This window comes from Cynocephalus volans, chromosome 7 (assembly GCF_027409185.1).
Source record: "Cynocephalus volans isolate mCynVol1 chromosome 7, mCynVol1.pri, whole genome shotgun sequence".
Lineage (NCBI taxonomy): Eukaryota > Metazoa > Chordata > Mammalia > Dermoptera > Cynocephalidae > Cynocephalus > Cynocephalus volans.
Genome location: NC_084466.1, coordinates 93643674 through 93660202, shown reverse-complemented (window position 1 = coordinate 93660202; position 16529 = coordinate 93643674). Strand labels below are relative to the sequence as shown.

At 41.7% G+C, this 16529-nt stretch overlaps 1 protein-coding gene across 4 annotated transcripts in view; it reads left to right on the top strand.

Annotated features, from left to right (window-relative positions):
• LRMDA (leucine rich melanocyte differentiation associated) overlaps positions 1–16529 on the top strand; it is a 1115169-nt gene that overhangs the window by 706031 nt on the left and 392609 nt on the right. The window lies entirely within an intron of this gene.

Here is a 16529-nt window from a genome sequence, read left to right as displayed (position 1 = left end):
TTATTTTTCTGATTCAAAGTATCTTTTTTTTTTTTTTTTTTTGGCCTTTGAAGAGGCAAACAAGATAGTGTTTATTTCTCTTCTTCCTCCTCTGCAAATGCTTAATTGATTTTACTCGTTTCAGCTAATTGATAGAAATAGCAAACAGTTTCCACTTCTGTGAACACTTCTTTTTTTTTTTTTTTTTTCTTTTTTGCAGGGGCAGGGGGCTAGGGAGAAGCTTAGGCAGGTGAATGTCTTCCTGTGGTTAGCTGTGTTGTGCATGCGGAGTATTTGAATTTTCATTCTTCAGAGGCCTCTCTTTACTGTCCACAGCACTTTGTAATGAGGCTACCTCCCGTTCAGCTAAGTGCTGGTAAAATAGTCATTAAGAGGACAGCTTGCTATGTTTAACGAATGAATATTTGAAAGTTATGTGTACTAATTAGATTTTGAATATCTATTTCTCATTGTATCACACCTGAAATAACGGAAGAGTCTTTAACAAAAAATATTAAGCCATTGATGGCTGAGTGAGTGCTTGGAATAAAATTGCCTACCATCGGTCAAGGCAGGAAACCAAAGTAAAGGGAAGATGGGAGGTGGGGATCTCGACAGGTGTAGGTCTCTCACCTAGGGAGGAGGGTGCAATGGCTGGAAGCTGTAGTCTGGGTTTCTGGTGACAGTGCCCCACATTGTGACCCCCTGCAGCTGCAGGGACAGGGCTTCAACCATCCCAGGGTGGAGCATGGAGCAGTGCCCTAGACCATGTTGACCTCAGTTTCTGGAAAGACGATGTCTCTGTCCACTCACAGGGCAGAAACACAGTGTTTTGTCTTTCCCTCTCCTGCAGGTAATTCCTTCCTTCGCGATTACGGAGAGAACCAACACAAAATCCTGACCATGTGTTCTGAGTTTTTCCTAGAGGGCTTAAAGAAAGAGGGGAGAGTGATAAAGCCTCTTCTATGAAAAGGCATCTCCCTTTCCCGTGTATCCTGGGGTCACTATGCAATACAATGCTGTGTAACAAAGGGGAGTTAAGACCTTGACTGGGCTTTGACTTTCAAACCCCACACATGCAGGTTGACAGAGAGAGGGGACATCCTGACTAACAAATTCACAGATAGCCCCTGAGAGGGAGCTTCACTGGAGAAGCTAGCTCTGTGGCTTGTTGGCCTCAGGAACATTGAGAATGTTCTTGACGGAGCTGGCTTTTCCATTTGCTCTGAACCAGTAGGATCTGCTTTCTCTCTCCCTTCCACATCTTAGATTCATCATCATTCTCATGCAGTAATTTTGGCTCTTGTTTTTACTCACAACTGCACATAATCCATAGGCGTTCCGCATGCACTAACCTCTGCATATTTTGTTCTTGCTTGTTTGTTTTTTCAAGAAAACATTTCTTTGTTGAGTGCTCTGAGGTATAACCAGTGGTTCCTAGAATTATAGAGCTGCCAGTAGTATTCCTTTAGGTGGCAAGGGGGGTATTGCAAGGAAGTATGGAGAAGCACAGTGTCTGCTTGTGATGGGGGTTCTTCCTCCCTCCACCTGCCCCCCGCTCAGCCCTGTTCGTTATCTTACGCCCCCCACCCCCGCTACATCCTGGCTTCTGCTCCTTGCCTTCTTTGTGTCTCCATTTCTCCCTCCGTACTATATTGTCTTTCCATCTTGCAGTGCATTTTGTTCTTTTTTTCGCTCTCTTGGAAGGGACCTTCTACACTGCTGACCAGCCCACTGGAGGAGTTGCTTTTAGCTCAGGTTTTCCTCTGAGCCATTTAGCTGTGGACTCAGTTGTGGAGTTGCATGTTACAAACCACAAGAGTTCTGTGGGTATGACAGCCTCTCTGCGTGGAATAAGAAAAGAATGATCTTGGGCAAAAGGCTCTCAGCATTCTTCCTGATACTGCTGCTAACCAAAAACCGCCCTAAGCAGACTGAGCTGAAGACTGGATGCTCCTCAGAGTGGATACCTCGCTGAGTGTTTTCCTGAAATTGTGCCTGGGGAGCAGATTCTGCCTTTTCAGGCTACTCACTCCTAAAGCCGACCATGTGCATACAAAATTGTTTGCTCATGTAGGAAATGCCAGGTGGCTGCTCACTGTGCAGCCATTAGGAGCACTGACGTTTGTTGAGGGGACATAGGGATCCTGTATACCTGCCTAACCACTGTGGCTTGTACAAATAGAAATAAGGTCATTTTCTTTTCATATTGGTGTTTCCAGAGGATCTTATTAAATACATTGTCTTGTTCTCTAAAACTAAATATCGTCTCAAAAATATGCGTGTATGTGTGTGTATATACACATCCGTGCGTGCACACTGACACACACACACAGAAGAAGCATTCTTAACCGACTGGCATTTCACCAACTTGGTGCATTCTCACCAACACCTGCCATCCTTCCGTGAAATCTACTGGCTGTGGCACATCACCCTGCGTGTGCACAGCTGGGCACTTCTGTTCCCAGCAGGTGAATGAATGGTTACCAAGAGTCAGCTGAGTGTGTTCCCAAACTTACTTATGTTAGTTACATCTATACTGTAATAATGCAGTTTAATTTAATGTTATAAAACCAATGAAATTGGAGAGCGCAGAGACATTTTTTTTTTCATGAAAAGTAAGGTGAATGTTTTGGAAAGAATGCTGAGGTTTAGTTTTTTGTTGTTTTGTTTTTAAAAAATACAATCAAGTTTGAACAAGGCAGCTGTAAAAGCTTGGAAAAAATCATAAAATTTCTAGAAGGAGTCTGCACTCAGATTATCTTGCAAGAGTTTTTAAGTTCTATTTATCCTTTAAAGAAAACAAAACAGGAAATTTTAGAAGCTATGTAGTGAGAATGATTTGTAAAAATAGTTCCATGCTAAGCTCCACTCAACAGACCCATATGTGAAAGAAAAGGCCTAAGCCTGCATCAGAAGATCAGCAAATCATTTTGACAAACTTTTTTTTTTTTTTTTTAAACTAGCTAACCAACTACTGGCACAGGTCATAGTGTATAAAGTGCTTCGGCTCTGATACTCGCCCATAAAATCAAAGCATGGTAGTTGTATTGTGAGAAGGAAGGAGAAATTGGCAAAGAAATTAATTAATTCTCCAACAAACTGTCAGCATTTCTTTTTCCCTTTGCCACGGAGCTCTGGCTCTAAAAGGTAACAGGAAAAGCAGGCATTTTCATGGAGGGGTGTGGGGAGGCAAGTGAGGGTTTTCAGGATCCCAGGGCAGCTCCTAACGCTGCGTTCCTGCTATAGTTCCAGCCGCCTCCGGGACAGAAATACAGATGGAAAACATTGTGTCGTGGGTGTGGATGGGGACAGTAAAGAGCAGGGGGTTGAGGTTCTGTCAACGCTTTCCAGGTCAAGAAAGTTGGAGGTGGCTGTGAGCCTGCTCAGGAATCTGGTCCCTGTCATCAGCCCACGCAGCTCTCTTGTCAACAAAGAGAGCGTCCAGTTGCAGAAATTAAAAGAAAACTTTGCTTTTGACTCAAAGAATGTGTGGGAAGTGGTAGCTCAGTGAGAGAGGCCAGGTGCCAAGTGAGCTTAAAGTAAAGCCATTCACTTGGCTTTACTGATGGAGATGATGGATGTTTATGCCCCCCAATATGGAAAAAGCTTACAGTGAAGTCCATCCCGGAAGTCCTCCCATCTGTGAAGGTGCCCAGAGACTCTCAAGTGGCCTTGGAGCAGTCCCTGCAAGTAGTGTACCCCAGGTCAGGGTCTTTGTGTTGTTGACAAGATTCCCCTTTGTCTAGGCCAGAGCTCATCAGGGAGATGCTCATTAAAAATGTGCGAGCATTGAGCAGGACATATTCCATGCAATGCAAATTTGTTTGCCAGAGGAGCACCTACTGTAGGTTAACATCTGTGTGGGATACCCAGTGGAGTCCAGTTGGAGACTCATTTATCCCAAGTAAAATAAACCCTCTATTGCATATGTGAAAGTGATCAATAATTTAAAGATAATTTTAAAAGTATAGATGGTTCTCACCATCTCCCCACCTCTTGTGGTTCTCTCCCTCTTTTAACACCTCCAAGTGTCCCCTTGGGAGGGTGACCCTGTTCTCAGGAATCATTCCAGTGTGCTTCCTAACCAACATCAGCAGTGCTAGTGCCACCCAATTCACAGATGAACCCGGGGCTGGGTGGGCATGGCCATTACTGTCACTCATCTCTGGGCCGACCTCCCTTCACTTGCTCAAGCTCCTGGCCCTGCCACTGGTGCTCCTGTATCCTGGAAGTCCTACCTCTCAGCCTGCCAGGACCTTGCCTTTTCAGGTCCACCACCAGACTTCACTCTCTTATTTCTACTCATGATATTGCCCAAATCACCATATCCAGTGGGCAGAATACTATTTGTGGTGCCTCCTGCAAATTGGTTCAGGGACTTAAGGCTGGTCTCCTAAAATAGGCCCTTAGGTTGGAGGGTAAGGGCTACTTGGGCATATGGTACTTGGCTCTGTCCCTAGAAGAAGTGAACACAGCTACGTTGGGTGGGTGAAGGTGAGTTCTGAGAACTACCCAGATCACTATTCTCTTCTAACCCTGGGGTCCTGTTGCTAAACCAGGCTTGTTTGTTGATCTTCCTTCCCTAGGGGTGGGCCTCTTCCCAGTGCAGAGTCCCACAGTCCTGATCCTCACCATTCATAGTCTGTTTCTCAGCCTCCTCCGGCACCCAAACATGTATACACACCTATGTACACGCCTGTGTACACACCTGTATACACACGTACACCCCGGTCCACTGCCGTGCCTGCAAATGATCTAAGAAGTGTTTTAGTGGGAAGTGGTCCAAAGTAGAAGTTAACAGTAAAGGCTCTGGAATCAGACTACCTGGGGTCAGTTCCTGGCTCTTCCTTTTGCTAGCTTTTCTACCCTGGGTAAGTTACATAGCCTCTCTGGTTTCAGTTTCTTCATATGTAAAGTGAGATAATAATAGTATTTACCTTATAAGGTTATTGTGAGTAATGGATGAGTTAGTCTCCATACTTTGAATTGTGCCTGGTGTGTAGTAAGTACTTGATAACCTTTAGCTGCTGTTATTATTATCTGAACACCAGTCATCAAAGCTACTCAAATTCTTTTTAAAAATTTTATTTTTTTACACAACACTTCTTAAAACTACTGTAAAATAGTAGATAAAAAGATCCTGGGTTCAGGGGCAATTACCAGCTTTTCAGACTCATAAAGAACACCTTTAGCCATAAATATTCACAAATTACTCCATGTTTATAGCCCGTCAGGTTACTAGTAACGGGCTCCATTCGAGCAGGCTGTCAGCACAGGGCCTCACTCTGTTACTCTGCATATTTAAAACGTCTCAGAATTCCTTGTATCTTGAAATTTTAATTAGGGATTGATAGCAGATTCTGATAACTTGTAAATGGAGGCTGATCATTTGTTAACCTGTGTTTTAATAAGGAGACTTAAAAAAAAATTCTTCGTTCAGAAGCTGCTGTTTACTGCAACTAAACCGCTAAACCAGACTACGTTTTTCCTTGTGTGTTAATGGGGAACTTATTGTTTCTCCGTGAACAGTTTGCATGACTATTGTGATCACCTCTCCTGCCTCCCTGCCTTCTGTCTCTACCCAGCCCTGTCTGTCTTATCCAATACGAATGGAGTAACCTTCCAAGGGCATGATTTTGATGATTTTTTTTTCATGCAGAAAAGCAGCGAGGGCCACCCGCCTTGCTTACTAAACAAAAATGCCTGTGCGTGGTCCAGCACAGCCTGGTGCAGCTGAGTGGGTCAGGGAGCTGCCTTTTACACTGCCCCTTTCATGATCGCCATGCTTCCGCCAAACTGGCTGACTCCTGCTTGTCCAAAATACTCTCTGCCTCTTTTGTTTCCACCTACCCACTTTCCTGGCATGTCCTTCTCCTGCCCAGCATGCCACAGTCATTCATTTTCACTCATTTCTCAGGACTCAGTGTAAAACCACTTCCCCCATGAACCTTTTCCTAATTCCTCTCAACCAAATGGAATCACCCTGAAGTGACATAGCCCTTATCTGCCTTCGAGTGCACATCATACGCCATTTGTAGTGCTAGGTATGAGTATATTTTCAATGATCATTTTTATGTCTAAATCTTATACATATCTGTCACGTTAGGAAAAATTCTGAGAAATATTTAAAGTCTTTGATGCAGATTGCCAAATTTTAGGCAGTATTAATCCATTGGTTCTCTGTTGTCTGTATCAGTACCCATCTCCCCACACTCTCTATAATCCTGAGTGTTATTTCCACCCCACCTTTGCTATTTTGATAGGTTTTTAAAAACCCTTTCATTTTAATTCATGTTGTATTGCTGTAATTTCTAGTGAGGTTGAACATTTCAAAAATGTGTTTATTAGTCATGTACGTTCTCTCTGAATTGTCTGTTGACAGGGCACTTGACACTTTATATCATAGTATTTTTGTGAACTTGTCAGCTAGGAAGGATCCATACGATAAACAGCTGTACTTTCAGCCTCAGCCACTGCGCGTAGCATGTGATAGGTGCATACTAAACTTTTGTTGAAAGATTGAGTGGACGAATATATATGGCTGACGATTGTTAGTGTTCTTTAAGCATTTAAAGGTATCTAGACTCTAATTTGTCTCCAGTCCAATTCAGGATACAAATCTTGAATGCAACACTCAACACGATCACAATGGTGCCTCTCATTTCATAAGCCCTCCACTTGGGAGCTTGGTTGAGAGGGGCCCAAGCTTAGATTTGCAAATATAAAACATGAAAAGAATTGGGGCAAGGAGATCCTTTGGGGGCAGTCCATAATGTTGGAGCATCACGTGCTCTGTTATTTACACTTCTAGACTTTGCAAAATAGAGATAGCGATTTTTGAGCCTGAGAAGCAAGAAGACAGGGCAGAGCAGACCACTGCTAGGAGAGATGCCTGCTTTTCAACTGAGATGGCATAGTGACAACTTCAGGGAATTCTGCCTGGCTATTAGGATTGAGTCTTCTTAGATGTCAGCTCATTTCCTTGTAGAAAGGGAAATTCAATAAAAGCTGGTTTATCTGGCATTCTATCAAGCAGAACATTTTTTATTACATCATATTCATGCAAATGACCTTAAGGCACTGCAAGATGATGTTCAGGGTCACTTTGGAGTGAAGAGTCTTATAGATTATATTATCATTCCTTTGAAAATTGGTGATTGTGACAGATGTGGTAATTTTCCATTCACCAGAATGCTGGAGTCACCAAAAACAAAGAATTCTGCAGTCTGGGAAAGTTTTGTGGCTGTGTGTGTGTGTGTGTGTGTGTGTGTGTGTGTGTGTGTGTGCGTGTGTGCGTGTGCACGCGCGCGCACTCATGAGTGTGAGCATTGGAGGCTGGTGATTGAACAATGAGTTAAGAGAGTGAAATTTACAGTCTTGATCACTCATCAAGATGCTTAGATTTCACCAGCAGACAAGCACCTTCTCCACTTGACTTCACTTTGGAATTGTTTGGCTGAATCAAGGGAAGTAAGGAAACCAAAACCTCTTCAACTCTGTGCTAAAAGTGTTACTCCATCTCATTTCATAAAGGAAATATGGGATTGGGTAATTTTTATTGTGTGTGTGTGTTTCTTTTTCTTAAGAAGCAATAAGTGGTTTCTTCCTTGGGTGCAGGTAGCACCTGCCAACCTGACCTGTTGATGGATAATTGCTTGACAGCCAGGCCTTTGATGTTAAGCTTCACTTAGGCAGAAAGAAAGTTTCCCTGCACCTCCCTAGCAGTCCTGGGTGGTCTTGCCTGCTTTCCTTCCCAGGAGCCTTGCCCAGGAAGCCCATGGGTTCAGGGCGCCCATGGGGGCGGGGGCAGCAGAAGCCAGGCCACTCCCCCAAGTGTGGAGAGCAAGGAGGGGCCGTCAAACTGGGCTTAAAACAAACAAGTGCTAAATTAAAAGGAATGTTAAATACAGATCAGCCGCCTGGCTCCTGACAGCAGATTTAATTCTTCCCTTCTCTCACCTGATGGAGCTTCGCCGCAGGGTTTGCATCAATTATCTGTCGACATGTGGAAAATGATTGATGAGCTGCCCGCGGCGCTGGAGTACACTTTGTCAACCACTCATCATTTATACATCTTATCTCTGCCGGAACAAAAGATAGGACAGCCCCGCACTGAAGTTGGGGATGGGAAGCGGGGAGAGGAGAGTAGAGGGTGAGGGAGGCTAGGCAGGCAAAGCAGTCGGGTGCCTTTAGCCACTAGCTTGGGTGATGAGGCCCAGAGCTATTGACTCTGAACAGTCTGCTCAGCCAGCTCTGTTCTTGCCACAGGCCCTGGTTTTGCCAAAATTCTTTGATTGTCCCGGTACCTGCTGCCCTGCAAGAACCTGGGACTCAGGGAACTGCATGCTATTTTAATTCCAGCGCCATCTCAGAGGGCTTTAGAAACATGGCAGCAATGGCTGCAGCTGACCTTTTGCTTTGATCAACCACTCGTAAGAGTCTGTGACCAGACCATCATTGACAGAGATGAATCATGGCTGGTGGATCCAGCTTCTGAGTGAACATCAGGAGGAGCTGTCCAGGAAGCAACTGGTTTTAGGGCCAGCTTTTGGCAATAGGCCCATAGGGTGGTGGTGGGACTAGGCACTTTTTTTTCAAACCTTGTTTCCAAGGCTGAAATGAGTCCCAAATGTTGTCACTCAGATTAAGGCATAAGATTGGTGATGATGCAGGCTTCTTGTCTGTTACCCACCTGTGTCCTCACCCTTAGGTCTGAGACCCACCCTAAGATGCGAACAAGAGATATCAGCTCACAAAGGTCTGTCAGTCTCTGCCTGTCTTCTCTCTCCTGGTGACACTATTATAGCCACAAACCCAGGTGATGACCTAACAATCATTTCTAGGCAATAACTGCTGAAAATAGCAATTCTATTAAGAGCTGATCTCTATTAATTTGCTCTCTATTAAAAGCATTCTATTTATTGATTTTTTTCTTTGAAAGAGAAGGTACTGACAAATATAAAGTCAAGTGACCTAGTTATATAATTTGAGTGATAGGCCCAACAGATTCCTTGGTAACTGGTCAGGGGGTGGAGAGGAATTAAGATAGAAAACTTTGACTTTATAAAATAATAGGATTTCCCTCTAATAAAACTTGATGTGTATTACTTAGAAATAGTTAAATAATAAATAAGAATGAAAAATGAATACTGAGTGAATTCTAAAGGCAACTAATAGAACTATGAGGCAAAATCATGCCAAAAAGAAGTGATTTCATGTAAGAGGATTATAAAATGGAAAAAAAAGTAGCAGAACACCCAAGGACCCCATACCCAGGATGTTCAATGGCCTTTGAAAGTTTTAAAGTCATATGTTGAACTCTTCTTTAGATTTTGTTGATATGGTTGGTGAAGGGTTATCTCTAGCTATGCTCAAGAGTTGGTGGTTGAGATAACAGTGATAGGTACATGATGATGATGTTTTAAAGTGTTTTCATGAAAACTTCATGGTGCATGAATTATCCTATACAGAGGGACCCTCTTGGACCAGTGGAGAAAGGTGGCCACTGAAAAGCCAAAGATGCCCGCAATTGGTCCAGTGTTGATGGACCATCCACAGTGAAGGGTCTAGAGGAGGGGCCCCTGTCCCAAGTGAGAGAAAGCCCCCGTAAGCTTCCTCTAACCCTGAAATTATCAACTAAAGAGTACTTATAAAATCCTAGAATCAGGGATAGTCATACTCAGTTTGACACAGATGGGTGAATTGGAAAGTGACATCACCAAATGGAGACGTGATCCCTTTGAAGTGGGTTATATTTTAGATTTAAGTGGTAGCTCCTCCACCGCTATAAATGGGGTTTTACGTTTTTTTTTTTTTTTTTTGTCATTTTTGTGACCGGCCACACCGCTCTCAGCCAGTGAGCGCACCAGCCATCCTTATATAGGATCCGAACCCGCCGTGGGAGCACTGCTGCACTCCCAGCGCCGCACTCTTCTGAGTGCGCCACGGGGTCGGCCTGGGTTTTACATTTTTTGTGCCTTTGATAACCCTTCAAGACTTCCATTTTGATAGGTGATCACCTATTTGGCATTAATCTTGAAAGTGTTGAAAGGTATTTGTATTAGTTTCCTAGGACTGCTGTAACAAGCTAGATGGCTTAGACAACAGAAACTAATTGTCTCACAGTTCTGGAAGGTAGAAGGCTAAAATCAAGGTGTCTGCAGGGGTGGTTGTGTCTGAGAAATGTGAGGGAGAATCTGTTGCGTTCCTCTCCTAGCTCCTGGTGACCGCAGGCACTCCTTGCCTTATACACAGCATTTCCCCTGTGTTTTCAGAACCTCATCGTCTCTCTGTGTGTGTCTGTTTCTGTGTTCACAGTTTTCCTTTTTATAAGAACAACAATCATATTGGATTTGGGCCCACCCTATTGGCCTTATCTTAGTGCTATCATCTGCAAAGACCCGTTTCAAAATAAGGTCACATTCATAGGTACTAGAGGGTAGGACTTCAACGTCTTTTGGGGAGGACACAATTTAACCCATAACTATATTACCCAGGAATGTGAATGTGAGAAATTCCGCCCTCAGTGCTTCATCTTGTAGTTTAAGGCTTAAATTTCTGTCTTGAAGGGGAGCCGTATTATGTCTCATCTAAGGGTGGGCACACAGTAGCTATTTGATAAATATTTGTTAAATTAATGAAGGAACTTTCTTGGAGAGAGAGTATTTTTTTATTATGAACTTTACATTTGTACTAGGAAAAGACTAATTTACAGTTGATGAAATCAGCAAATTAACTCCAGAGGCATAAGAAACTTAGAAAAATGGTTTTCTTTCAAAAAATGCATCATATGAAGTTCTGAGTTTGGCCATTTGTAGGGAATCATCTTTTTATGGATGACACTTTGGGGAGAAGAATACCCTTGCTAATTGTGTTTATGTAGAAGTCAGTGCCTTGGGCTAGATGTTTGTTTTCTTGCCAATACACTGTTACTGAGGGAAAATAATTCCCTATGGAAACTTTATATTGCAAGTTTGTTAAAACTCCCTCGATATCATTTGAATTATCTGGTTCAAATGCTGATATATAAGGGATATTCAGTGTCATGAATAAACTATTGCTTAATATATGCAAATGTTGAGTCTTGAGTTAGCAAGGAAGGAACTTTTGTGTTTTCTTTTCCAGAAACTTTTATTTACAAACAGGTGAACTTTTTAACATATTTTTAAGAAATAATGAAGCAGCAAAAATGACTATATTTGATAAGAACTTGTCCAAACAACATAGATATAGGTACAGAAAGTTTAGAGATAAGATGCTTATTTGTGTAAAACAGAAGACACGATCATTTTTGTTCTTAAAAGTTTTGTATCTATATCTATATTTTGGACTAGTTTCAAAAATCAAATATAGTCAATTTTTGTTTGTTGAAACTGCATGATTGGCCATATAATATAGCAGGCTGAGGAGAGCCAGGCATATCAACAGCTCGAGGCAGCACCTCCTGTGGTTAATCTCAAGGATGCCTGTATGTCAGGCCCCAACCAAAGAGTGCATTTGTGACCTGTCACTCAAAGGAGGTTTGTGGAATTTGGAGAGGATCCAGGAGACAAACCAAAATGCTGCACTGAGCAGTGCCTGCCTAGCCATCCTACACAGCCAAATCTCTTTTCACTTTGCTTTCTTAGGCCCACTTACCACCTACCTCCTAGCTCCACACTTGTGTTCTTGCTGTTGCCTCTTGTTGGAAGGTTTGTCCTCCGCTGCTCTGCTGAATTAAATACTACTGATCCTCCTTTGAGTTCCTTTTAATTCCCAAGACTTCTTTCAAAACTTCTTGGACATTCCCATTCTACATCAACTGCTCCTTAAGCTCGAACCCTTACAGTTCATGTAATACGCTTCAATACTTAATTGTTTCATATGGGCCATTCCTTTCTCTACCTATAGTCAGCTAAGCCAAAAAAGATATATTTATTAATATAATTGATACAATGGCTCGGTTTTTTGGCTCTGAATAATGTTGGTTAATTGATCTCACTTGATGAGATGTTACTTACTGATAGCCTCCAATTATTCACCAAGTTGAGGGTAAACAACGCTTTTCCTAGACATGGAGGAAAGGGCCTCAGGGAGGAGTTTAAGGTAGGTAGAATTTGCTGATGGGATGTTATTTACCTGGTCAAATTTTTTGTTGGTGTTGGTACCTGCTTCCCTGAAGAGGATTGAAAATGGGAAAGATGCTCCTGGGAGTCAGGATAAGTGACGAGATGTGCTCTAGCTAGGCCCTTGCTCTCTGAAATGGAGTTTATGCCATAGGTATATGCTACAATGAAATGCTCAACAAATGGCAGAAGTCATAATAACAACAATAAAAAGAACAAAATGTATTTATTTTAAAACTAAAACTACTATTTTGAGAATCAAATTGAGTTTCTATAAGAAAAAGCACTAGACTTGGACTTAGGGCAAGGATGTGTTGCGGTTCTGACAAGGTTGAGCATCTCTTTACGACATTTGATCAGGGAGAGATGGCCAGTATCCCTGGGGACTATGATTCTGAAGTTAGGAGCAAGTGGAAGAATTGGGAAATGGTGAGAACTAAATTAGGAGAATGTTTTGTGAAAATTATCATTTCAAGAAGAATAACCCTTGGGAGTTGTATATTGCCCTCTTGCAACTGTAGAAATTTTTCACTTTATAATTCCCTGGTTAAACCTGGACAACTTTAATTTGGGATTGAAAAATGAAGGCTGAAACACAGAGCTGTGTTCTGATGATGAAAGGCTGCAATTTACAGACCAATTAGAATGGCATTTGTTTTCATTCTGCAGAAGCTTTTCTCCCCCCGGTGTACCCCTCAATAAGAGGAAAAGATTCCTGGGTCTGAGAATGGTTTTCTGGGGCTGACAGCTGCCATATGCCATGGGCTGGGAGGTGGGGGACAGGTTCCAGGCAACACCCAGAGAGCCACTCTTTGAATGCTGCCCATTTCATAGAGCCATTCTCCCTGCAAAACAACGCCATTTAACTTCAAGCTCTGACACCTTGCCTATTTCTATTTCATTATAAATAAAGCTACTCCCCCCATCTCTTGCCTCCCCCAGGTCAGGCATTCCTCAATTATAGTCTTAAACCTGACCAAGCAAGAGCAAATGGTGACCTTAAGTTATATCTTAAAGTCTTGCCTCATATTGGGACACAGAGAGAGTTTTTTTGGCATCCTCTTTGACAGGCTGCTTGTAGATAGAACAGTTTTCCATAAGGAATTGAAATCATACATCAAATGTATTGTTTTATATGTAAGCCACTGGAGACCAATGAAAGCAGTTGGTAGAGCCCAAATACCATTACAAATAGATTTATTGTAGTGTATTTTCTCCCACCTTTTTCTAGAAGTTATTACTTTAATCTTAAGAATTTATGTAAGTATGCTTGTGGCTTTTATATGGTTTATGCATTCACTTTGGAGACTTTTAGCTATTTAGTGGTGAGGTGTTTAAAACAAGTGTTATCAAGGAAATAATTTTGGCTTTACATCATTTTTTTTTTTATATTTGCCTCTGAATGCTACATATAGAATAGCCAGTCAACAATATAAAAGAGTTATTAGGGATGTCATGGAAACTTATCTTTCCAGTGCCCTTTAGTTTGGAGTGTTCATCCACACCTTCAAAAAGCAAGCAAAGGTAAACAGAGTATTCCTTTACTGCCAAGTTAGAAAAAGCTCTGTGCCTTCCTTCCTGAACCATTTCAGAGACAGAGAACATCAGACATCAGAGCAATTAAACTCACTCTTGTGTACATTTGCTAAAAGGACTGGAAAAAAAAAACCTTTTTTTTTGGCCAGCCCCACAGTAGCAGAGCTGTTTGAAAATTTTAAAAGAAAAATCTTGAATGATGTTCTTAGAAGATGAATCAAATGAATTGGTAATACCTATATCATTTTTCATATTTATATTTAAACTAAATCATACTTAGTTAAAAATGGTTTTTTCATATTGTTCTACTATTTAACCTGTTTAATAATTTTTTTCTGTAAACTCCTGTTTAATTTACCATCTTCCTCTCCATATAGTCACGTGCTCATATACTGTGGTTTTAAATATTCTGCATAAACTGATTTTTTAATTTGGTAGCCATATTTTCTAAGTCTGTTGATAGAAACTTGTCAGTCATTCCTAATGCAGTATGTTCCAATGTAACTGTGTTGATATGTGTAATGTGTAACGCTGTGGTTTATCTGGTTCTTACAGAAACATCGTGTATCCCGCCTAACCCTTACTCTCCTGCTTTTTAAAAAATGTTACCCCGTGTGGTCCAGTTTCCACATATGTGCTTCCAAAACTTGAACTGATGTGGAACTTGACTCTTCAGATTCTTCTGAACTTGTTTCAGAATTATGACAGTGGTTTTCTTAGTATAGAGAGGTAGACAGACACAACGGGGGACATAATGACTTAGTGTGTGACTGTCAAACTAGGAGTGAAGGTGTTAGACTTCTGACAGTTATTTAGATTTAAAAAGAACAACAACAAAAAAACAGATTAGCAGTTTTCTTAGGCCACATCAGTTCCTGAAGAGGAGACTGAGGCTTTGAGATTCTTCTATGGAGAGTATTGAGGAGGGACAGTGCCTCTCAGGAGATGGAGGTCCCTTCCAGTTCAGATATTGTTTGGAAAGTGGGATGACTGAAATCAATTTTCTGATTCTGTTTGTGTCATCTTTCAGACAACAGAGTACTCTTTTCATGGATTTTGGGTTTGAGTTTAAGATCTGTTCCAATCTAAGCAAATCCACCCTATAGCAGACCAGAATATGTCACTCCAAAATATGCCTCTTTGGTTTAGGATTATTTTGAGAGACTGCAGACACAAGAGAAGCTCTAAAAGCAGAGTAGAAGTTACCCCATTGTAAGGGAAATTTACATCTGTAGAGGAAGTCTCCTTTCTGTACCGGGAAGAGAAGGACGACTTTAAATCACTGGAGACTCTTAGAATGGATAAGGTGCCAGTTCAGATCTGCAGAACACCCCTTGCTCCTGCTTACTTACTTGATGGATACTCCCCGTGACTTGCCCCCTGTACAACACCCTTCTTTCTTTGTTTCATTTTAAGATGGTATTTAAGCCTGAACTCAACGCTACCTTTGAGTAAAACTCAAAGGTGAGATTTACTCACCTTTCCCTGGCTATCTCCCATGTATACATGAGGTGTTGAAGAAGTTCAGGAAATGCCACCCGAAAATATGATGCTTCGGTGTGCTGGAGACTGAACTGAGGGCACTTGGGGACAGAAAGTGCAGGCAGAGGCTTTCTCTGAGCTCCTCTTATCTGCCTAAAGATGGATCCTCCAAAAGGAACTCAAATTGTCATGACTCTCCTCCCTATCAAATCTTATCAAGAAGGGAAGATGGACTCAGATCACAGGAGAGGAGACTGGAGGTTGACACCACGCCCAGACTATCACCTCTTCTTCTGGGGGCTGCTCCTAGACAGCTTTTATTACCTGAGAGACTTTTATTTGCATGGCAAGACAACCTTTATTCTCCATGCATTTCCTCCCCTCACCATTTCATAACTTGTGTCTCTGTCACCCCCAGAAGCCTTAAGCCCCTGCCCTTTTCTGTAGCACGGGATACTATAAAACTTCAATCATCTGACCCTTCTTCAATTCTCATATTTTGTGAGACTCCCATGTGTAGGTATATAATTAAATATAGTTTTTCTCTTGTTAATCTGTTTCATGTCGATTTAATTTGTAGCCCAGCCAGGGAACCCAGAAGTGTGGAGGGAAACCAGTTTTTGCTCCTAAGGTACACTTAGTAATAAATTTCTATTTTTTTCTCTTGTTAATCTTTTGTTACAGGGATCCATCCAAACTAAGAACAAAGAAAAGTAGAGAAGAAATTATTTTTCCTCCCCTACAACCCTTTTAGCAACAATAGATGACCACAAAGATTATTTTCAAAGTACAGCTTTTCTACTTTGAAACATACCTAGTAATACATACTAGTGGCTAACGCAGTGCTCCTAGGTTGAGAACCTGTTTTAATGACTAGTTAAAAATCATCTGTAATTAACATACTGATTGTTGTAGAACAAATAAACGTAGATATCTATGTCAAATTCATGCTCCTAAATAGGTTAAGTATTCCCCACCTGATGTCTCATGCTATTAATTTGCTGAGTAAACACTATTTTTATAGTTGAAAGATCAGTTTCATTCCAGTCCGATTATTCCAGCCATTCCAAATTGGTTTTGTTCAAATTAATGAGACCCTATTAAATTAGGAAAGTGACTTGTATTGGAGATTACGGTCTTGTCACAAATCTCTCTGAAATCGGACCTATATCCAGCTGAGAGCCCCTTTGTCCATCAGCCCTGATGTATAATTCCTTCTAAGGTTTACAAACCATGGAGTTTTACCTGCCCCTTTGATTTTTCCTTTTGGCCATCAACTTGGCTTCAGTGTATCTGTCGTCCTAATTCTTTTCTGTCTTGTTTTAACCTATCGCTTTGCTCAGAGCTCTTGTCTTTGTCTGTCCTGACTTCCACTAGCTGTCCTGTGAAATTATTGATGCTCTGGCCTGTGGTTCTCTTGCCTAG